The 17,841-nt window shown below is 44.2% G+C and overlaps 1 protein-coding gene across 1 annotated transcript in view; it reads left to right on the forward strand.

Moving 5' to 3' along the window:
- Nucleotides 1–7,610: 7,610 nt before the first annotated feature.
- TGM4 (transglutaminase 4) overlaps nt 7,611–17,841 on the forward strand; it is a 101,561-nt gene continuing 91,330 nt past the window's right edge. The window contains exon 1 of the mRNA XM_077269101.1: nt 7,611–7,655. The gene's annotated coding sequence lies outside the window, so the exon portion shown is untranslated. The remainder of the gene's footprint in view (nt 7,656–17,841) is intronic.

Here is a 17,841-nt window from a genome sequence, read left to right on the forward strand (position 1 = left end):
CACGGAAGGTTACGTGTCCTTTATGGCGCAATGGGTTAATGTCTTGGATGCATGGTCCACACAGGGGACAGCCTGCTAAGTCTGTCTGCAGTCCCTAATTCAAGTTGTCCTCAACTGAATACAGCTGAGCTTCAACCTTCTGGCTCTCATTAAGTGCTGTGTTTTTAAAAATTGGTGGTTAGGGCCTACTAACGGTGTCTGCCCCTCCCTGGTGTTGCCCTCAACTGAATACAGCTGAGCTTCAACCTTCTGGCTTTCGGCCTATAGTATCAGATATTAAACTGCATTTGACCTTCAACTTTGGTTACGGCCTACTAACGGTGTCTGCCCCTCCCTGGTGTTGACCTCAACTGAATACAGCTGAGCTTCAACCTTCTGGCTTTCGGCCTATAGTATCAGATATTAAACTGCATTTGACCTTCAACTTTGGTTACGGCCTACTAACGGTGTCTGCCCCTCCCTGGTGTTGACCTCAACTGAATACAGCTGAGCTTCTACCTTCTGGCTTTCGGCCTATAGTATCAGATATTAAACTGCATTTGGCCTTCAACTTTGGTTACGGCCTACTAACGGTGTCTGCCCCTCCCTGGTGTTGCCCTCAACTGAATACAGCTGAGCTTCAACCTTCTGGCTTTTGGCCTATAGTATCAGATATTAAACTGCATTTGACCTTCAACTTTGGTTACGGCCTACTAACGGTGTCTGCCCCTCCCTGGTGTTGCCCTCAACTGAATACAGCTGAGCTTCAACCTTCTGGCTTTCGGCCTATAGTATCAGATATTAAACTGCATTTGACCTTCAACTTTGGTTACGGCCAACTAACGGTGTCTGCCCCTCCCTGGTGTTGACCTCAACTGAATACAGCTGAGCTTCTACCTTCTGGCTTTCGGCCTATAGTATCAGATATTAAACTGCATTTGACCTTCAACTTTGGTTACGGCCTACTAACGGTGTCTGCCCCTCCCTGGTGTTGACCTCAACTGAATGCAGATGAGCTTCTACCTTCTGGCTTTCGGCCTATAGTATCAGATATTAAACTGCATTTGGCCTTCAACTTTGGTTACGGCCTACTAACGGTGTCTGCCCCTCTCTGGTGTTGCCCTCAACTGAATACAGCTGAGCTTCAACCTTCTGGCTTTCGGCCTATAGTATCAGATATTAAACTGCATTTGACCTTCAACTTTGGTTACAGCCTACTAACGGTGTCTGCCCCTCCCTGGTGTTGACCTCAACTGAATACAGCTGAGCTTCTACCTTCTGGCTTTCGGCCTATAGTATCAGATATTAAACTGCATTTGACCTTCAACTTTGGTTACAGCCTACTAACGGTGTCTGCCCCTCCCTGGTGTTGACCTCAACTGAATACAGCTGAGCTTCAACCTTCTGGCTTTCGGCCTATAGTATCAGATATTAAACTGCATTTGACCTTCAACTTTGGTTACAGCCTACTAACGGTGTCTGCCCCTCCCTGGTGTTGACCTCAACTGAATACAGCTGAGCTTCTACCTTCTGGCTTTCGGCCTATAGTATCAGATATTAAACTGCATTTGACCTTCAACTTTGGTTACGGCCTACTAACGGTGTCTGCCCCTCCCTGGTGTTGCCCTCAACTGAATACAGCTGAGCTTCAACCTTCTGGCTCTCATTAAGTGCTGTTTTAAAAAAAAAATGGTATTTAGGGCCTACTAACGGTGTCTGCCCCTGCCTGGTGTTTGTCCTCAACTGAATACAGCTGAGCTTCAACCTTCTGGCTCTCATTAAGTGCTGTGTTTTTAAAAATTGGTGGTTAGGGCCTACTAACGGTGTCTGCCCCTCCCTGGTGTTGACCTCAACTGAATACAGCTGAGCTTCAACCTTCTGGCTTTTGGCCTACAGTAGCAGATATTAAACTGCATTTGGCCTACTAGTGTGGTTGGGCCCTTAAAACAGTGTCTGCTGCTCTTGGGTTTACTACTCCACTGAACAAAGCAATGTTTAGTCCTGTTACCAATTTTGAACTGCATTTAGCCTACTTTATTCTTTGGCCCTATACCTGTTTCCTCCTCATCCTGCCCATTGCCCAGCCACTGCTAGATGAGTCTGCTGGTACATTGACCTAGACCACTACATTCCCCTTGCACTCTACACAGCCAGAATCTGACCCTGCTGAAAGTAAGGTTCCCCTTCCCGCATGTTATACCACCTTACACAGGGACAAAGAGGAAGGTGCAGATGAAAGTGCAGGTTCCTTCATCAGGTGGGGGGGGCATACTCGTTGGCGACGTCCCTGGCACAGGGCCCCTCAGAGTACGCAAAAGTGTCGCTGCTGGTGGGAGGCGCCCCCGCCGTGCAAACACACCGCCGTACTTTGAGGGGCCCTGTGCCAGTGCCAATGCGAACGAGTGGGCCCCCCCTGCTTGCTCAGGATCACAGCACTTGCAACGTTGAAATACTTACCTCTCCCTGCTCCACCGCCGTGACGTAGTCCACGTTTCCTGGGCCCACTAAAGCCTTGAACCAGCCCTACCCCCCACAACTTTTGAAAAATGACCCCCAATTTCCTATGCCCAACTATTATTATAAAGTTAATTAAGATTGACAAGCTTCAGAAACAAGAATGGATGTTTTTGGCATTAAAATGGGCACTGTAGGTGTTTTCCTGGCCTCCACTCACTGCCGACTATGCTTCCCCATTGACTTGCATTGGGTTTCGTGTTTCGGACGATCCCCGACTTTTAGCGATAATCGGCCGACTGCACTCGACTCGACTCTGGACAAAGTCGGGTTTCACAAAACCCGACTCGATCTTAAAAAAATGAAAGTCGCTCAACCTTATTGGGGACCCCTGATCTAGTTGGTCAACTACGTTACTTAAAGCATTGGTCAATTTCAGGATGGACACAATAATGCATTTGGATGGTCATACACCGTGGGCAATATTGGAGGGTTCATACAGACCATCCCAGGGCTTGTTATTTGCGCATAGCCTACAAATACAGGTTTGACAAGGAAGTAAACGTATTATGAAGTTCACTGATCAACTTGGGGAAGTTCAGATATGGGATAATCCCGAATTCCTGCACCTTCAAAATTTACAAGATCCAGGCTTGATCCAGGCTGGAAACAAAATGGAATAACAACACTTAATCAGATTTTTGAAAACTAAACGTTGCTATTGTTTGAATGAATCCATGTCAGGTTCAGAATTCCCCATAGGGACTTTTATAGATATCTGCAACTGAGACAAGCCATAAAGTATCAGTTCCCGTTTCCTAGAATGAGAATATCTAAATATCCATTGATAGGAGTATTATCAACTCAAGGACCCACAGTTGTGATATCCTCCCTTTATACCTTTCTGTTAAAATCTAAAATTGCATCCACTCAGCTCGCTGTAGAAAGTTAGTGGTGACACTTAATCCCCTCTATCACTGATGATCAGTGGAACGATGCTCTAGAGGAACATACGATGGTGTCGCCAGCTGCAAATAACAAGTTGATACAATTGTACATTCTTCACCAATCCTATCTGACCCCAAGTAGATTACATAAATTTGGTAGAGGGGCAGCTGATGATTGTCACAGGTGTGGGGAATCAGGAGCGGATTTCTGGCACCTTATTTAGAACTGTAGAATAATACGAAGATATTGGAGTGATGTCATAGCTACATTGGAGCGGATAATGGGGATACCGATCGAATGTAGTCTGGAGTTGTGCATCCTGGGTGCCGTGGATGAGGAGATGTGGGTCCACCATGATAGAATATTTATTTGGGAAGTTCTTCCGTTAAGATGGAAGAGGGGGAAATCTCCTTCGATTAGTCAGTGGAAGAAACTTGTGAATGATATAATTCCTTATGAAAACATATTATATAGAAAGAGAGGCTGTCCCCAGAAGTTTTATAGGCTTTGGGAAAGGTGGTGTGACTCGACCTTGACGTACTTGGCTCCTAGTGCTATGGTCTCCTCGATCTCACGATACAGTCCCTGATGTATATCCCTTCCAGACCATGAAAGTGATGATTTGTGTAGGCTTAATAATATGTGTCTATTATAATCTGACCTGGTATGAGTTTAAAAATCTTATGAAGAATCTGTTTGTTAAGAGGTGCAATGCCTGGTAGAGTATATTGTGCTGAATGCTATGTTTCATTTGTTATTTTTGTTTATTTTATTAATGAAAGTGTGATGTGATGTCTTATCTATGTCAATGTGAATTGTGATCATACGGATTATTTTGACTTTATACTACATTGTCATATGTTTGTTATCTTATTCTGTGGAATCTTTCAATAAAACCAGTTTAAAAAAAGAAGTACCCAGGAATGGATGGAGAATTCTGAAGAGGCCAGCAATGAGTCCGGATCTAAATCCCATTGAACACCTGTGGCTAGATCTTAACATTGCTGTTGGGAGAAGACACGCTTCAAATATTAGTGACCTGGAGCAGTTTGCAAAAGAAGAGTAGTGCAAAATTCCAGTTGAGAGGTGTAAGAAGCTTGTTGATGATAATACGAAGCAATTGATTGCAGTTACCGTATTTTTCACATTATAAAATGCACCTTTTTTCCCCTAAAATTTGTTTGGGAAATGGAAGCGCGTCTTATAATCTGAATGTAGCTTACCGATGGGGGGCGGATGCAGTGGAGCGGGGTCACAGGAGGCAGACACGCTGCTGCAGGAAGCTGGCAGCGGCAGCATATATAACGTACGCATATGCATTTGTCGTATTTTTCTTAAGGATTAACTAAACTTTTATTTTATTTTGTTAATAATTTGTTCAGTATGGAAACTTATGGAGCTTCACAAACACATTATTAGGAGATTTGTATTCATCCCGGTAACAAAAATTCCAGTCAAGTGGCTTCCAAATCCCTGCTCTTCCCCAGCCTATTTTCTTGCCTTCAGCTGCATTGATATCAAAACATACTCATTTAGAGTACAGATGATGGCAGTAAAAGGGTCAGCTCAGCACCAGTGTCTCACCAACTCTGGGGATAAGCTGCTGCAAGACATTGGGGCGATTCATTAAGGTGCTTATGCCAGAATTCTAGTGTAAACATTTTTAATAACTCGCAATATTTTTGTACAAAAATGATGTGACGTTTACACACCAGTCCCAGCCAACTATGCCAATATGTATGTGGCATGTGCAGGATGGAGTGTGGTCACACTCGCCTTCATCATAAGTTACACCACTAAAGTGCACTACACCAGTCTTAAATGGGTTATCTGGTCAAAACCGATAAGTCTGCAGTCACTCTGTGTGATTTGCCTGTTGAGGCTGGGGAAAGGAGGGTATATATCAGTTATACATACTCCTGGCCAGTGCAGACTCGCTCTCCATAAACTTGTATGGAGCGAGGCTGCGCCCTCCAGTTGCCCACGCCCGCTAGCGGTCTGTGACACTGAATGGGGCATGGCCTCGGCTCATCACATGTATATGGAGTGAGGCAACACCCACTAGCCGGGAATATGTATAGCGCATACATACCCTCTGGGCCCGGGTCTGAAATACCCACCGTTCACAGTGCGTGCGCTGGGGGAATCAGAGTCACAGAGTGACTGCAGACTTATCAGTATTGACCAGAGAATCCCTTTAGGCCATGTTCACACTTTGCGGGATCCTCTGCGGGTTCTCCCGCAGTGGATTTGATAAATCTGCAGGGCAAAACCGCTGCGGTTATCCCTGCAGATTTATCGCGGTTTGTTTTGCGGTTTCCGCTGCGAGTTTACTCCTATACTATTGATGCTGCATATGCAGCAATATGCAGCATCAATAGTAATGTTAAAAATAATAAAAAATGGTTATACTCACCCTCTGACGTCCCGATCTCCTCGGCGCTGCACGCGGCGGTCCGGTTCCAAAGATGCTGTGCGAGAAGGACCTTCGTGACGTCACGGTTATGTGACCGCGACGTCATCTCAGGCCCTGCTCGCATAGCAACCCTGAGACCGGATGGCCGCGTGCAGCGCTGAGAGGTGAGTATATTATTATTTTTTATTTAAATTCTTTTTTTTTTACACTAATATGGTTCCCAGGGCCTGGAGGAGAGTCTCCTCTCCTCCACCCCGGGTACCATCTGCACATTATCCGCTTACTTCCCGCATCGTGGGCACAGCCCCATGCGGGAAGTAAGCGGATCAATGCATTCCTATGTGTGCAGAATCGCCACGATTCTGCACAAAAGAAGTGACATGCTGCGGAATGTAAACCGCTGCGTTTCTGCATGTGCACAGCGGATTGCGGTTTCCATAGGGTTTACATGTAACTGTAAACGCAATGGAAACTGCTGCGGACCCGCAGCTGCAGAAACGCTGCGGTTCCGTGGTAAAACCCGCTATGTGTGCACATAGCCTTAATGAGTCGCCCCCATTCTCCTGATAAGCAGAATACTCAAAGGAGGAAACAGGTACTGATCCTTTCACTGACAGTATCTGTACGATCTGATATCAATGTAGCTCAAGGTAGGCAAATAGTCTGAGAAAAAGCAGGGGTTTGGAAGCCACTTACTGTACATGCAGCTTTTTACAGGAATGACGACAGATTCCCGAATAAAGTGATTTGCAACATTTCACAACTTTACATGCTGGACAATAGAATTAAAAAAAATAAAGTTTAGTTGCTCTTGAAATTGTTGAAAACAAGCTGTCCAGGAAAGGACCCAGAATACTATGACATGGCTGACCGATTCCAAATTATTACCAAGAGCATATAGCACAGAGGTTTCCCTTGCAACTGAGACCCTTGGTGAGGGCAATGGAACAGCTCAGGATGGTTATTTTCTTGTTCCCATTGGTTTGTGAGATCTTAACTAGTGATGAGCGAGTGTACTCGTTGCTCGGGTTTTCCCGAGCACGCTCAGGTGATCTCCGACTATTTGTTAGTGTTCAGAGATTTAGTTTTCATCGCCATAGCTGAAGGATTTACAGTTACTAGCCTGCTTGATTACATGTGGGGAGTCCCTAGCAACCAGGCAACCCCCACATGTACTCAGCCTGGCTAATAGCTGTAAATCATTCAGCTGAGGCGATGAAAACTAAATCTCCGAACACTAATAAATACTCGGAGATCACCGGAGTGTGCTCGGGAAAACCCAAGCAACGAGTACACTCGCTCATCACTAGTCTTAACGTTTGCACAGGTGGAAGACATGGCCACAGTCATTATCCTGCTTCCCTACAGGGGATTCCATACTAAATCAGCATCAAGTCTTAAATTTCCTAAAAGTAACCCCCTAAAGCGCCAGAGCTAAAAGTCAAAAGTGCATCCAAAGTGGAAGTGGCATTCTGGTAAGTGAAAGACAATGCGGTGCTAAAGTCAAGGAGCCATGTCAGCAGCTCTCCCACCTTAAGTGATGCCTAGAGTTGTGGCATATCAGGGCTTCTCTGCCGTCCCTCTTTGTACCATACTGTTCATGTTTTGGACGGGATACTGTTAGCTGCGCTCACTGATTTCTCCCTGGGATCACAGCTATACAACAATCGCCATCATCACTAACCTGCTGCTCCTCTTATCACCTTGTCATTCCTTGTTTGCTCCAGTTCATGGTTAATGTTAAATAAATATTATCTCATTGGTGAACGTCTTTCTCAGATTACATATAAAGGTTGTATTCTTTACACCCAACATCTGACCTGAGAGCAGTCTAATAAAAGGATCAGAGAGGCTACCGGTGAGTGACATATTCACATCGATTTACTATGTGTGTTTGCGGAGGTCAATATCTGAGAAACAATCTAACATCTTACTGATTTTCTATTGACCTGAACTTATACTATATTTGTTAAACAAAGAACATTCACAGAGATTTTAGTTGGTAAATATTCTTAGCGCTTCTTCCAAACTTGCATGTAACCTTGATATTGGTTTCCATAAAGATTTTACTTCTGTTACTTTATCTTTATTGTACATATTTGTATTCATATTTTTATATTCCACATATCTTAGATGTCTCTGCATGTTATGTGTACATATACAGTGCCGGCAAAAAAAATTCTTTACAAGTTCAACAAGTCTACAAAATCTTAATATACAAGTGTTTTCTTGTGGATATTTTGTTCCAAATAGTATGTCGTCATGTCACTCTCACATTTTATCACCATCTCCAGCCATAGGCCAGTTTAATATTTTTGATCATCTCCCTCATTGTGTACACTTTTAAGAAGTGAAATCATAGCGGTGGATTTTACATGTAACATTTTTTTTTTGCAACACACAAGAATAAAGATTTATTTGTCTGGCACTCTATATATATATACAGCTCTGGCAAAAATTAAGAGACCACTGCAAAATGTTCAGTTTGTCTGATTTTTGTCTTTATAGGTATATTTTTGAGTAAAATGTAAATTGTTCTTAAAATTCAATAAACTTCTGACAACATGTATCCCAATTTCCAAGCTATAAATTTTGCATTATTTTTCTGACAAAGAAAAATGGTCAAAATTAAAAAAAAAAAACCCCAGTGCTTTCAGACCTCAAATAATGCAAAGAAAACAAGTTCATAATCATTTAGAAACAACAATACTAATGTTTTAACCCCTTCACCCCGAAGCCTGTTTTCACCTAAGTGACACGGCCAATTTTTACAATTCTGACCACTGTCACTTTATGAGGTCATAACTCTGAAACGCTTCAACGGATCCTGCTGATTCTGACATTGTTTTCTCATGACATATTGTGCTTTATGATAGTGGTAAAACTTCTTCGATATGACTTGCATTTATTTGTGAAAAAAACAGAAATTTGTTGAAAATTATGAAAATTTAGCAATTTTCAAATTTTTAGTTTTTATGCCCTTAAATTAGAGAGTTATATCACATAATATAGTTAATAAACAACATTGCACACATGTCTGCTTTACATCAGCACAATTTTGGAAACATAATTTTTTTTTGTTAGGGAGTTATAAGGGTTAAAAGTTGACCAGCGATTTCTCATTTTTGCAACAAAATTAGCAAAACCATTTTTTTTACGGACCACCTCACACTTGAAGTGACTTTGAGGGGTCTATATGACAGAAAATGCCCAAAAGTGACACCATTCTAAAAACTGCACCCCTCAAGGTACTCAAAACCACATTCAAAAAGTTTATTAACCCCTCAGGTGCTTCACAGGAATTTTTGGAATGTTCAAAAAAAATTGAACATTTAACTTTTTTTTCACAAAATTTTTACTTCAGATCCAATTTGTTTTATTTTACCAAGGGTAACAGGAGAAATTGGACCACAAAAGTCGTTGTACAATTTGTCCTGAGTACGCCGATACCCCACATGTTGGGGTAAACCATTGATTGGGCACATGGCAGAGCTCGGAAGGGAAGGAGCGCCATTTGACTTTTCAATGCAAGATTTGCTGGAATTGAGATCGGAACCCATGCCTCGATTGGAGAGCCGCTGACGTGCCTAAACAGTGGAAACCCCCACAAATGACACCATTTTGGAAAGTAGAACCTCTAAGGAACTAATCTAGATGTGTGATGAGCACTTTGAACCTCCAAGTGCTTCACAGAAGTTTATAATGTAGAGCCGTAAAAAAAAATTCATATTAATTTTCACAAAAAATGATCTTTTTGCCCCAAATTTTTTATTTTCCCAAGGGTAACAGGATAAATTGGACCCCAAAAGTTGTTGTGCAATTTGTCCTGAGTACGCTGATACTTCATATATGGGGATAAACCACTGTTTGAGCACATGGCAGAGCTCAGAAGGGAAGGAGCGCCATTTGACTTTTCAATGCAAAATTGGCTGGAATTGAGATCGGAACCCATGTCGCCTTTGGAGAGCCCCTGACATGCCTAAACAGTGGAAACCCCTCACAATGGACGACATTTTGGAAAGAAGACCCCCTAAGGAACTTATCTAGATGTGTGGTGAGCACTTTTAACCCCCAATTGTTTCACTAAAGTTTAGAATGTAGCGCTGTGAAAATTAAAAAAATCATTTTTTCTTTCCACAAAATGATGTTTCAGCCCACAATGTTTTTTCCCAAGGGTAACAGGAGAAATTGGACCACAAATTTTATTGTCCAATTTGTCCTGAGTACGCTGATATCCCATACATGGGGGGGAACCACTGTTTGGGCGCACGGCAGAGCTCGGAAGGGAAGGAGCGCCGTTTGAAATGCAGACTTAGATGGATTGGTCTGCAGGCGTCATGTTGCATTTGCAGAGCCCCTGATGTACCTAAACAGTAGAAACCCCCCACAAGTGACCCCATATTGGAAACTAGACCCCCCGAGGAACTTATCTAGATGTGTTGTGAGAACTTTGAACCAACAAGTGTTTCACTACAGTTTATAACGCAGAGCCGTGAAAATAAAAAATCTTTTTTTTTTCCACGAAAATATTTTAGCCCCCATGTTTTTATTTTTCCAAGGGTATCAGGAGAAATTGGACCACAAAAGTTGTTGTCCAATTTGTCCTGAGTACGCTGATACCCCATATATGGGGGGAACCACTGTTTGGGCGCACGGCAGAGCTCGGAAGGGAAGGAGCGCCGTTTGAAATGCAGACTTAGATGGATTGGTCTGCAGGCGTCATGTTGCATTTTCAGAGCCCCTGATGTACCTAAACAGTAGAAACCCCCCAAAAGTGACCACATATTGGAAACTAGACCACCCAAGGAACTTATCTAGATGTGTTTTGAGAACTTTGAACCAACAAGTGTTTCACTACAGTTTATAACGCAGAGCCGTGAAAATAAAAAATCTTTTTTTTTTCCATGAAAATGATATTTTAGCCCCCACGTTTTTATTTTCCCAAGGGTAACAGGACAACTTGGACCCCAAAAGTTGTTCTCCAACTTGTCCTGAGAACGCTGATACCCCATATGTTGGGGGGGACCACTGTTTGGGCGCACAGGAGAACTCGGACGGGAAGGAGCACTGTTTTAGTTTTTCAAAGCAGAATTGGCTGGAATTGAGATCGGACGCCATGTCGCGTTTGGAGAGCCCCTGATGTGCCTAAACAGTGGAAACCCCCAATTCTAACTGAAATCGTAACCCCAACCTTAACCCTAGCCCCAACCCCAACCCCAACCCTAACCCTAACCCTAACCCTAGCCCTAACTCTAGCCCTAACCGTAGCCCTAACCCTAACGCTAATGGGAAAATGGAAATACATACATTTTTTAAAATTTTATTATTTTTCCCTAACTAAGGGGGTGATGAAGGGGGGTTTGATTTACTTTTATAGCCGTTTTTTTGGCGGATTTTCATGGTTGGCAGGCATCACACACTAAAAGATGCTTTTTATTACAAAAAATTGTTTTTGCATCACCACATTTTGAGAGCTATAATTTATCCATATTTTGGCCCACAGAGTCATGTGAGATCTTGTTTTTTGCGGGACGAGTTGACGTTTTTATTGGTACCACTTTTGGGCACATGACATTTTTTGATCGCTTTTTATTCCAATTTTTGTGAGGCGGAATGAACAAAAACCAGCAATTCCTGAAATTCTTTTAGGGGGGTGTTTATACCGTTCCACCTGTGGTAAAATTCATAAAGCAGCTTTATTCTTCGGGTCAGTACGATTACAGCGATACCTCATTTATGTAATTTTTTTATGTTTTGGCGCTTTTACACAATAAAAACTATTTTATATAAAAAAATAATTGTTTTTGCATCGCTTTATTCTGAGAGCTATAACTTTTTTATTTTTCTGCTGATGATGCTGTGTGGCGGCTTTTTTTTTGCGGGACAAGATGTCATTTTCAGCGGTACCATGGTTATTTATATCCGTCTTTTTGATCGCGTGTTATTCCACTTTTTGTTCGCCTGTATGATAATAAAGCGGCGTTTTTTGCCTTGTTTTTTATTTTTATTTTTTTCGGTGTTCACTGAAGGGGTTAACTAGTGGGATAGTTTTATAGAGCGGGTCGTTACGGACGCGGCGATACCAAATATGTGTACTTTTATTATTTTTTTTTTTATTTACATAAATAAATGGATTTATTGGGAAATGGTTTTTTTTTCTTTATTTGGGGATTTTTCTATTTTATTTTTATACATTGTATTTTTTTTTTTTTTACTTTTTACCATTGTCCCAGGGTGGGACATCACTGTTTTACATCAGATCGTTGATCTGACAGTGTGCATAGCACTCTGTCAGATCAACGATCTGAGAGGCATGTTACAGAGGCTTGCCGGCGCCTGCACTCAGCAGCTCTCAGCAGGCGCCGGCAAGCAGGGTCAGTAAATGACCCGGAAGGAGTCCCGCGGCCATCTTGGATCCGGGGACTCCTTCCAGGTCACCGGAGCAGCGCGATCTCGTCGCGTTGCTCCGGTGGGAGAGCGCAGGGAGCCCCCGTCCCTGCGCGATCCCCCTCTATGCCGCTGTCACTATTGACAGCGGCATCAGAGGGGTTAAATGCCCGCGATCGGCGATAGCGCCGATCGTGGGCATTGCTGCGGGGTGTCAGCTGTCATATACAGCTGACACCCGCACCCGATCACCGCGGCGCTCAGCGCGAGACCGCGGTGATCGAGCCGCCGTACTAGTACTGCGGCTGTCACTAATGCAGTGCCGGCAGCGCAGTACTAGTACGGCGCATGTCGGGAAGGGGTTAACTGAGGAAGAGTTCAGAAATCAATATTTTGTGGAATAACCATGATTTATAATCACAGCTTTCATGCGTCTTGGCATGCTTTCCACCAGTCTTTCACGCTGTTTCTGGCGCAAAAATGTAAGCAGTTCTTCTTTGTTTGATGGCTTGTGACTATCCATCATCCTTTTTATTACATTCTAGAGGTTTTCAATGGGGTTCAGGTCTGGAGATTGGGCTGCCCATGACAGGGTTTTGATGTGGTGGTCTCTTAATTTTTGGCAGAGCTGTATATATATATATATATATATACAATCAGCTTTCCCAAACAGGGTCATGTATATGAGCTACGCCTTGTTTCTTTTCACTTCCCCGTTCAGATGAGGCCAGGTTCGGCGCATAGGAAGGTAGGACATTAATGATAGCGACCATCCAAAATTAGGTCACCTTGTAGCGGTTGTATGGCTTTTTATGTATATAGCATTAGTGTTCATGTATTTGCAGCGCCTCAGAGTCCTGGTCATTGCAGTACTGACGCTCCGCCACTAAGGGGAGTGATGGTACGTCTGATGGCACTTGACCAGGTATCACATTCACACATTACACGTCACACTCTGGCCACCAGGGGGAGCAAAGGGTTCTATGTATTAGGCCACTCCTCACAATCTGGTAAAACTGGGGGCTGGATAGGAAGTTAGTCAGAAGCTGACTGGGTTGGATCCAGGCAACATCCTGTGGCAAAGGGTGTTGCAGGGGAAGATTCAGGGGGGTCTCTGTCAGGGGTGGGATCCTGACAGTGGCCTAGCGAACAGAACAGAACGTTACGGAGCCGCGCCTGCACCCGTTGCGGTGGCATCCTAAGAAAGGAAACAAAGCGAGGCTTACTGTGGAGAAGTGAGAAACGAGATCGCAGCAAAAAGGAGATAAAGCCAGTAGGAGTCGTGCCTTAAGATCGTGGCAACATCCTACTGAGGCGCGTAGCCGGTGGCCGGAACGCCGAGGAAGTATTAGGCTCCAAGCATTACTTCAAACAGCGGCAGGACAGTTAATTATAGGTTGGCTGTCTCACCTAAATCACCTAAGCAGACATAGGGGGCAATTGTGGGAGAGGGGCGATGCTAGGGTCCCGGAAGAACTCCAGGCCTACCCGTCATACGGGTGCGTCCTATCCATATCATCCATGATCCATGTAGACCTGGACATTTGTTTATCTGATCACTACATTTATTGTGTCCTGCTGTCTCCACTGAGTTAGATTGATTGGTAATGAGAGGGGGAGAAACACCCTTTTTAAAAAAAAAAAAAAAAAAGAGATCTAAGAGCTAGCCTTCTATAAATGTAGACATAGCTTGGGGATGCATTCATGCAGGGGTGCATTCGTGCACTATTATTCATGTAGTTTTATTCAAAGTATTTTTTCTAAGTATGCAGCAGTTATAACATGGCAGTTAGACAGTGCAGGAGACAGGTAAGACAATCTAAAACAATTCCCTATTCACTTGAAACAGAACAAATATTCACCATATGTATTTGTATAATCTATATCCTGGCTGCTGCATTCACTCACATTCACCGCCCTTGCATAAACTCTGTAAACTCCATCCATATCAGCCCCTCTGTCCTTGCCTCTCCTATGTATAGCACTCATGCTCTGTTCACATTACTTAACAGCGGAGATCCATTCAGTCCCACCATCCAACACAAGAGACGCTCTCACAAATCACTTAACCACCTGCTCATTCTTTCTATCCTCCTTCTCCTAGTCGCTGGAGACATCTCTCCAAACCCCGGCCCCCCATGTTATAGCCAGTCAAACCTCCCAACTGCTACACCCAGAAACCCCTCTAACCTTATTAATATTCTCTGCATGCCTTCTGTCTCTTTCAATTGTGCCCTTTGGAATTCTCGCTCTGTGTGTAATAAACTCTCCTTCATTCATGACTTCTTCCTTTCTAACTCTCTTAATCTCCTGGCTCTTACTGAAACCTGGATCCAGCAGTCAGACACCACCGCTGCTGCTGCTCTTTCATATGGTGGACTACACTTTTCTCATACCCCAAGATCAGACAACAGAGCAGGTGGAGGCGTTGGTCTGCTCCTTTCACCCAAATGTACCTTCCAAGTTATCCCCCAAGTACCCTCACTTGTGTTCCCTTCCTTTGAGGTCCATGCTGTCAGACTCTACGTCCCCTTCTCCATGCGAGTGGTGGTGGTGTATCATCCTCCTGGCTCCTCTCATCAGTTCCTGGATCATTTTGCCACCTGGCTTCCACACTTTCTCTCCTGTGACACCCCCACCCTTATCATGGGTGATTTCAACATCCCCATTGCTTCTCCCCTCTCCCCATCTGCTTCTCACCTTTTATCTCTAACCTCCTCTTTCGGCCTCTCGCAGCATACTAACTCTCCAACGCATGAAGATGGAAACTCCCTTGACTTGGTCTTCTCACAGGCTTTGCTCAGTGGATGATTTCACAAACTCCCCTCTCCCGCTCTCTGACCACAACCTTCTTTCATTCTCTATCAAAAACTGCCATCCCGCTCAGGTCACCCCCACTTTCCACACTTATAGAAACATACAGGCCATTAACACCCAGAAACTTATGAAGAACTTGCAGTCCTCATTGGCCCCAATCTCCTCCATCTCATGTCCTGATTCTGCTCTGAAGCATTACAATGAAACCCTGCAAAGTGCCCTGGATGAAGCTGCTCCTCCTATACATAGAGCAACTTGACACAGACGGCGACAACCGTGGCACACGCTGCAAACACATTTCCTGCAGCGGTGCTCCAGGTGCGCCGAGCGTCTGTGGAGAAAATCTAATCTACCCGAAGATTTCATCCATTATAAGTTCATGCTAAAAACATACAACTCTGCCCTTCACCTCTCCAAACAAACCTATTTCAACACCCTCATCACCTCGCTGTCCAATAACCCTAAACGTCTCTTCGACACTTTCCAGTCCCTACTCAACCCAAGAGAGCAGGCCCCAACCACAGATCTCCGCGCTGACGATCTGGCCAATTACTTCAAAGAAAAAATTGACCACATTCGACAGGAAATCATCTCCCAATCTCTTCATACCAGGCACTGTCCTCCCTCCCCCACTGCATCTAGTTCACTCTCTGACTTTGAACCAGTTACAGAAGAAGAAGTAAGCAGGCTCCTTGCATCTTCTCACCCGACCACTTGCACCAGTGACCCCATTCCGTCACATCTCCTCCAGTCCCTTTCCCCGGCTGTCACCTCTCACATAACAAAAATATTCAACCTTTCCCTCACTTCCGGTATTCTTCCCTCCTCATTTAAGCATGCCATCATACATCCATTACTTAAAAAACCCTCCCTCGACCAAAACTGTGCCGCTAATTATAGACCTGTCTCTAATCTTCCCTTCATCTCTAAACTCCTTGAACGCCTGGTCCACTCCCGTCTTACCCGTTATCTCTCAGATAACTCTCTTCTCGACCCTCTTCAATCTGGCTTCCACTCTTTACACTCTACTGAAACTGCCCTCACTAAAGTCTCTAAATGACCTACTAACAGCTAAATCTAATGGTCACTACTCCATGCTAATTCTCTTGGCTCTCTCCGCAGCATTCGACACTGTGGATCATCAGCTCCTCTTCACTATGCTCCGCTCCATCGGCCTCAAGGACACCGTTCTCTCTTGGTTCTCCTCCTATCTCTCTGACTGATCCTTCACTGTATGTTTTGCTGATTCCTCCTCTCACCTTCCCCTTACTGTTGGGGTTCCTCAAGGATCAGTCCTAGGCCCCCTCCTCTTCTCTTTGTATACTGCCCCTATTGGACAAATAATCAGTAGATTTGGTTTCCAGTACCATCTCTATGCTGACGACACCCAATTATTCTCCTGCTTTCACGCCGACCTTCTTGGAAAACACCAGTGATTGTCTTGCCGCTGTCTCTAACATCATGTCCTCCCTCTATCTGAAACTGAACCTGTCAAAAACTGAACTCCTCGTGTTCTCTCCCTCTACTAACCTACCTTTGCCTGACATTGCCATCTCCGTGTGCGGTTCCACCATTACTCCAAAGCAACATGCCCGCTGCCTTGGGGTCATCCTTGACTCCGAGCTTTCATTCACCCCCCACATCCGATCACTGGTTCGCTCTTCTTATCTGCATCTCAAAAATATTTCTAGAATTCGCCCTTTTCTTACTTTGGACTCTGCAAAAACTCTTACTGTCTCACTTATTCATTCTTGTCTGGACTATTGTAACTCTCTACTAATCGGCCTCCCTCTTACCAAACTCTCCCCGCTCCAATCTGTCCTGAATGCTGCTGCCAGGATCATATTCCTCACCAACCGTTACACCGATGCCTCTACCTTGTGCCAGTCATTACACTGGCTACCCATCCACTCCAGAATCCAGTACAAAACTACTACCCTCATCCACAAAGCACTCCATGGCTCAGCACCACCCTACATCTCCTCTCTGGTCTCAGTCTACCACCCTACCCGTGCCCTCCGCTCCGCTAATGACCTCAGGTTAGCATCCTCAATAATCAGAACCTCCCATTCCTGTCTCCAAGACTTTACACGTGCTGCGCTGATTCTTTGGAATGCACTACCTAGGTTAATACGATTAATCCCCAATCCCCACAGTTTTAAGCATGCCCTAAAAACACATTTGTTCAGACTGGCCTACCGCCTCAACGCATTAACCTAACTATCCCTGTGTGGCCTAATAAAAACAAAAAAAAAAACATAATCAGGTTCCTCGCATCATGTTCTCATACACTTTATGCAGTCAATAGCCTCTGTGTCTGTACTGCTACATACTTAGGCTGTTAACTGGTTCATGCAGCTTTACATGAACACCCGAGCCTTACACTATGGCTGGTCGAAATAACTAAAGCAATTGTTACCATCCATCTCTCGTGTCTCCCCTTTTCCTCATAGGATGTAAGCTTGCGAGCAGGGCCCTCATTCCTCCTGGTATCTGTTTTGAACTGTGATTTCTGTTATGCTGTAATGTCTATTGTCTGTACAAGTCCCCTCTATAAGTTGTAAAGCGCTGTGGAATATATAATATGCGCTATATAAATAAAATTATTATTATTATAAAATTATTATTATATCATCTGGGGGACGGAGAAGAACATCAGAACAGATACGAGTTGTGAGAAAGAACATCAGAAACAGACACAACAGTTGTGAGGACTATCCTGTGGTGCTCAGCAGGGAGGTACTACAACACACAGGCGCTAGAAGGTAGGCACTGATTTCCACCTGCAAAGGGAACTCTGGATGTGCCTTCAGACCGGCCGGTCTCAGCCAGCCCTGTTA

The sequence above is a fragment of the Ranitomeya variabilis genome, chromosome 6 (genome assembly GCF_051348905.1).
Source record: "Ranitomeya variabilis isolate aRanVar5 chromosome 6, aRanVar5.hap1, whole genome shotgun sequence".
Classification (NCBI taxonomy): domain Eukaryota; kingdom Metazoa; phylum Chordata; class Amphibia; order Anura; family Dendrobatidae; genus Ranitomeya; species Ranitomeya variabilis.